Source organism: Lithobates pipiens, unplaced genomic scaffold (genome assembly GCF_037356315.1).
Source record: "Lithobates pipiens isolate NorthernLeopardFrog02 unplaced genomic scaffold, aLitPip1_a1.2 Scaffold_13, whole genome shotgun sequence".
In the NCBI taxonomy this organism is placed as follows: Eukaryota; Metazoa; Chordata; class Amphibia; order Anura; family Ranidae; genus Lithobates; species Lithobates pipiens.
In genome coordinates, this window is record NW_027507718.1 from 24,749,670 (window position 1) to 24,756,381 (window position 6,712).

Below are 6,712 nucleotides of genomic sequence, written 5' to 3' on the forward strand. Positions count from 1 at the left end.
GTCTGAGGCCATTTCCCAGAGGACCCTCCCCCCGGAGAAGAGGGGTTTTTAATTACCGGCTGGCCAGAGCCAGAAGAGTCACAGAGAAAGCATTTGGGATCCTGGCCAGCCGGTTCCGCCTGTTTCAGTACAAACTTAATCACATTGTGTTATCTTGCTGCATCTTGCACAACTTTTTAAAATTAAATATTCCAAATTATGTTGCCTCAGTTGGGCCTGAGGCTGGACTTCAGGAAACACTGACAGCCCCGGAAGTGGCCCGTCCTGGCTGGCCCCCCCAAAAACGCCCGTGAAGGGCATCAAAATTATTTCAACTATTTTTTGGGTGGGGGGGCCATAGCTTTGCCAGCACATATTGAATACATTTTATATTTAATCAGCTAAAAACTTGTTTTGGATTTAATGCTTATGTTTCTTTTTGCTGTCTTAGGTTCTCTTAGTGCACTTGTAGTGCCAAGTGGTTTTTCCCTTATTAAATAACACCCAATGTCACTGTAAACACCAACTTCAACACAAAAACTGGTATTGATCATTGAAAGAAGAAGCCACACATTGTTCAGTATAAAACCTTTTACTCCATACACATTCACATGTGCGTTATAAAACCTTTTTTTTTTTTTTAAAGTAACAAATTTTGAGTTATCAAAATAACTTTTTTTTTATTTTTAGGTTACAAAAACAGCCATGTTTCAAAACATAACACACACAACTTTGGAACTTACAAAGTTCAACATTGAAAAAATTAAGGCAAGATCAGACATTATATTGTCCAAAATGTGTGGATCTTGCCTTCAACAGATAGGGTGATGCCAACCCTGTAAAAGCCAAATTTTGAAGATGCACACAAATTGGGAGTCAAACTGGGGATTTACATCCTGATCCCCCATGCATAATGTCAACATGTGCTATCTCCTATCATGGGGGATCAATGGACATGTTTTGGGCGTGCAACCTCTTCCTCTCTCCTACTTGAGTTACGAGGACGGGGTTGCAGCCACAAAACATGTACATTGATATCCCCGATGGCAGATAGCACATGTTGACACACTGTGTGCTTCTTCAAAATCTGGCTTTTATAAAATGTTTAAAAAATTTAAAAATTAAACAAAAAATGGTGCCAGTTTTTAGTGAAATTAGATTCTTCCAAGGACATCAATCTTGTTCTTAAGTTTTTGTTCAATCTCCAGAGTTTTTTGTTTTATCAAGTCTTGCTCAATCTCCAGAGTTTTTTGTTTTATCAAGTCTAAATCCCGACTACACCACATTATGTCCTGGATTAGCCTTTGGGCACTGTCACTGGTGAAATTATGAGTTTGTTCTTCCACAACCTGTACATCACCTAAAAATAAAAATACACACCATGTATTATAAATATGCAGGCATACATATCTTACCTGAATCTGTGGTGTCAGACACTCACCTGTTGTGGTGTTAATCTTGACTGCCTCTCCTTCCTCCAGATCCTCAGATTGTGGTGACCTCTGTTCCCTTTCTTCAGGAGGTGCAGGGGGGGGGGGTCCCTGGTGACCTCATATTTCCCCATTCTTTGCTCCCCTATGAGAATGAAACAAAAGCTATATTAGCACACATATATTTGAGGCAACAAATATGAATGTGAAACATTGCTTGGAAGTACAATTGTTTGGGCAGAGTTCCAAGCTGAAGACATGATTTATTTCCTTACTAAAGCTGGAATACTTACCTTTTTGGACAAGTTTCACACCTGGAGACACCGTAAAAGTATCCACTGGAGTACCTGTGTGGGACAACCTTGTTCTTGTGTCCCACACTAGTGCACCTGAGTCCAGATGTGTAAACAGCTGCTGAGTGTCCTCTCCTTACATTACACTGAATCTAGTTTGCTATTCCTTCGAGGTTCAAACACTTCTAGACAACAATGTCCTAAACATCTTTGAAAATAAAAATTAGCATGACCAAATGTATTTAATCCTGTATCTGGAAAAAACATTGTATTTATTTGGCAAACTAACAATGTGTACTACGACCGATTACTGTGCCCATGAACATAAACGTAGCCATTATAAAATGTCCAACAGTAAAGAAAAGCACATGGCGCAGCATGCAAGTAAATAATAATAATAAGAACACATCACAAATACTTACCTTTTCAAAGAACTTTCTTGATTCTTCTGTATTGATCTTGCTCCCTTAATTTGAGGTCCAACTAGTGTTTCCGCAATTGATCCTTGGATCATCGTACCCCAAAATTCCTGTGCAGACTCTTCACAAACTTTATTCATGATCTTGGCCTTTCTCAGATTTGGGTTTGGATATGGACCATAACTCCCATATAGTCGTTCCTCCTCAAGATGTCAACCATCTCCAACATCTCTACAAAGGACATATTTGTGGCCTTAAATCTCTTCCTGGATCGTGACGTTTCTGGCTTTCCTCCTCCTTGTTACTGCTATTATGTACCTGCTGTGTATCCGCCATGTTTCTCTCCCACTGCGACAAAAGAGACGGGGTGGGGAATATTCTAGAAAGAACGTCAGGAGTGGGTGACGCGGGCCGAGTTTCAAGCATGCGCAGTGTATATGAAGCTAACACGTGTGTGTCGTCACTACGTTCTGTGTGCGGAGGAAGGAGGAACGGAAGCAACTAATTTTATAATGAAGATAAGATTTTAACTTGGGACATGAACGGTCTATACTGAATCTAGATTGAGGCCTATATTGGTATAAGATTAGCCTGAGGTGAGTGTTTTTGTCTTTTTCTTTGATCTTGCAGAGAAAATGTATCCATTTAAAGATCAAGAATTCCTGGGTGAATTCCTTGATAAATATTGAGATATGAGAAATTTATGGGAGGTGAAAATCTCATTATATCCCAATAAAGCAACTAGGAAGGCATCGCTGGAGAAACTGCTTGAATTTGTAAAGACTCGGGGCCCCAATGCAGACATGAGGGCTCTGGAAACTAAAATTGGTTTCTTGAGTAGCACCTATAGGAAGGAATATCAGAAGGTCCAGAGGTCCCTGAGGTCAGGAGTAGCAGCAGAGGATGTATATGTACCCAGTCTGTGGTACTAGAACAGGATGCATTTTGTGGATGACCAGATGGAAGCTAGGGAATCACTTTTGACTCTTGCGGCCCCCCCTCCATCCAGCCTTCCCTCCACCCTTCCCTCAACCTCAGCTGAGGGTTCTGAGGACAAACCTGGGCCTTCCATCCAGGAAGAGATTGAGGGGCCCAGATGGAGCCATGTATAGTATTTGGAAACATATTATTTATGGGGAAATGATTGTTGGTAACTAGATGTTATTATTGATAACAAATTAATGATTTAACAAAAAGTGTTTGACATATTAATAGCCAGTAGGGACCAAAAAATACTGTGCCAAGAATTAAAAATGCTGGGCTCAGAATGATAGTCTTTTCTATTTATTAACATTCAGTTTGCAACAGTCATGAGCTGAAAATTGTGTGTGATTGATGAACCAAAAACTAAAACTGTACCTTTTTCATGCACAGGAAGACCTCAGCCAGGACGAGACTCTGGAATGTGGCACACAGGAGGAGGTGGAGGTAAGTGTCAGCCAGGAGTTGGCAGAGCCCAGTCACACCCAATCCCAGGTCCCTCCCCTCTGCCGTCATACCCAAAAGGCCTAGGAAGGGGAGTAAAAGGGAGGAGGCAGCACTGACCCTCATTAAAGAGGCTAATGCGGCCCTGAAATCCCCCCTCAATGCTGTAGAGGCCTATGGCATCTACATAGCCTCTAATTTACAGAAATTGGAGGAGGGAAAAAGCCTCAACTGTGAAAAAATATTTTTTGAGGCCATCCACAGGGGGTTGAGGGGCCAAATGATGGAAGACGTCCACCTGTGTGCGCTCCCCCATCCTCCTCCTGCCACAAGTCCACCGCCAGAGCCACAGCCTCCAGGGAAGGTTGCAGGGAAGGCTGCAGGGAAGGTTACATGGAAGAGTCAAAAGTGATTGCCTGGCTTCAGTCTGGTCTGACAGAACACGCAGCTTTTGTAGTACCACAGCCTGGGGACATATATGTCATCTGCTGCTGTTCCTGTTCTCTGGGAGTCCTGGACCAGATTGACCTCCCTTCTCTATGGACTTCTCAAGCTACCCAGTTTTTTAGGCACAAAGTTGATGTCTGCCTTGGGGGCCAAAGGCTTCACAAATTCAAACAGTTTCTCCAGTGTTGCCTTCCTCTTTATTTTGTTATTATGAGGGAAAATAAATTGTGATTTTTTTTTCCAGAAAATACAAGCCTATGTGTTTTTCTTCAAGTAGCAAATAGAAATGTTGATTAAAAAAAAGGACTTATAAAAAGTAAACTTTATTATGGAGATCTGGCTTTAATTAAAATAAAGATTATTCAGGTGATCCCTAGAAATAATAAACAAAGAAGTTTGTGTGAATATGAGCAGCAAAACAACTTCATTCTTCGAGCATTATAAAGAAGAAGAGAATGAGCGGCATTGAAAGACTTAAAAATTTGCAGCGTGAAGAATCTATCTCCATTACGAACACTAGTTTTATCAGATCGAGCAGTTCTGCCTCATACTTCTGATTCTGAGCATGTGTGATTTTTGGCATATTGAAATTGCATAAACACGATCAAAATTTCTGATAGAACGTTTTTCCATCTGGAAAATTAAGAAAATGCTCTCAAATTTTTGCTGGCGGGAATTCGGCCAGCTAAATTCCGATGGAGCATACACACGGTCGCATTTTCCGATGAAAAGCTCTCATTGGTCTTTTGCTGGCGGAAATTCTGATCATGTGTATGCGGCATAAGGCTGAATTACTAAAAAAAATTATACTGTGTACATTCTTCTTCTTTTTCTAAACACCAAATATAAGCAATCCCATTTCTTTAGAAATAATGACATATATGATAACAGGGAAAAACACAAAACGTTGTCTCATGTTGTACATTGATTTTTATTATGCACTTAAGCAAGTTGTTACATTGTTTTTTGAAGGTTCACTTGCTAATTTTTTAAGTTCCTATTTCTGGATAGACTGGTTTCTATGATTAGCACTCTGTATTTATAATGATACCTAGAAGGCATAAATTGGGCTAAAATCTTAGGAACAAAGAACACGGAGGAGAGATAGGTTTGCTTTAAGAGCATATTAAATGAGGGCATTAGCCAATGCATCCCATTTAGTCATAAAATGCAAAGGAAAAGACCTTCAAAAAATACAAGGTTGAGGGATCATCACCAGCATTCAGACTTTATAAAGAATGCAACAAGAAATGTAAGGGTGCATTAAGGATGGCTAAGATAGAACATCAAAGACACATAGCGGAGGAGAGCAAAAAAAAATCCCAAGAAATTCTTTAAGTATGTAAACAGAAAAAAAGGGAGGACAGACCTTATTGGCCCCATAAAGAATGAGGAAGGACATCTGGTTACAAAAGATGGGGAGATGGCGAAGGTATTGAATTTATTCTTCTCCTCAGACTTCATGAGGGAATCGGGGGGCTTCAGTAACCAAAACTGCAGTGTTTATCCTCATGACACATCACAGAATGCCCCTCCATGGTTAACAGAGGACAGAATTAAAATTAGACTTGGCAAACTTAACATTAATAAATCATCGGGACCAGATGGCTTGTACCCGAGGGTACATAGGGAACTCAGTAAAGTAATTGCCAGACCATTGTTCCTAATTTTTACTGACAGTCTACTGACTGAATGGTACCAGCTGATTTCAGAAAAGCCAATGTAACACCAATATTTAAAAAGGGCCCAAAATAAATCCCTGGGAATTACAGACCAGTTAGCCTAACATCAATAGTATGTAAACTGGTGGAGGGGATGATAAGGGACTATATACAAGATTTTAGTAATGGGAACGGTATCATTAGCTGTAATCAGCATGGATTCATGAAGAATCATTCTTGCCAAACCAATCTATTAACCTTCTATGAGGAGGTGAGTTGCCATCGAGATAAAGAAAAGCCTGTAGATGTGGTGTATCTAGATTTTTCAAAAGCATTTGATACAGTTCCCCATAAATGTTTACTGTGCAAAATAAGGTCCATTGGCATGGACCATGAGTGCGTACATGGAATTAAAACTGGCTACAAGGGCGAGTTCAGAGGGTGGTGCTAAATGGGGAGTACTCGGAATGGTCAGGGGTGGGTAGTGGGGTCCCCAAGGGTTCTGTGCTGGGACCAATCCTTTTTAATTTGTTCATAAACGACCTGGAGGATGGGCTAAACAGTTGAACAAATTATTGGGGTGGGCAACTACATGGTAAATGAGGTTCAATGTAGAAAAATGTAAAATAATGCATTTGGGTGGCAAAAATATGAATGCAATCTATACACTGGAGAGAGAACCTCTGGGGCAATCTAGGATGGAAAAGGACCTGGGAGTCCTGGTAGATGATAGGCTTAGAAATGGCATGCAATGCCAAGCTGCTGCTAACAAAGCAAACAGAATATTGGCATGCATTAAAAAGGGGATTATTCCCAGAGATAAAACGATAATTCTCCTCCTCTACAAGATTCTGGTCCGGCCGAACCTAGAGTATGCTGTCCATTTCTGGGCACCAGCCCTCAGAAAGGATGTACTGGAAATGGAGCGAGTACAAAGAAGGGCAACAAAGCTAATAAAGGGTCTGGAGGATATTAGTTATGAGGAAAGGTTGCGAGCACTGAACTTATTCTCTCTGGAGGAGACGCTTGAGAAGGGATATGATTTCAATATACAAAAT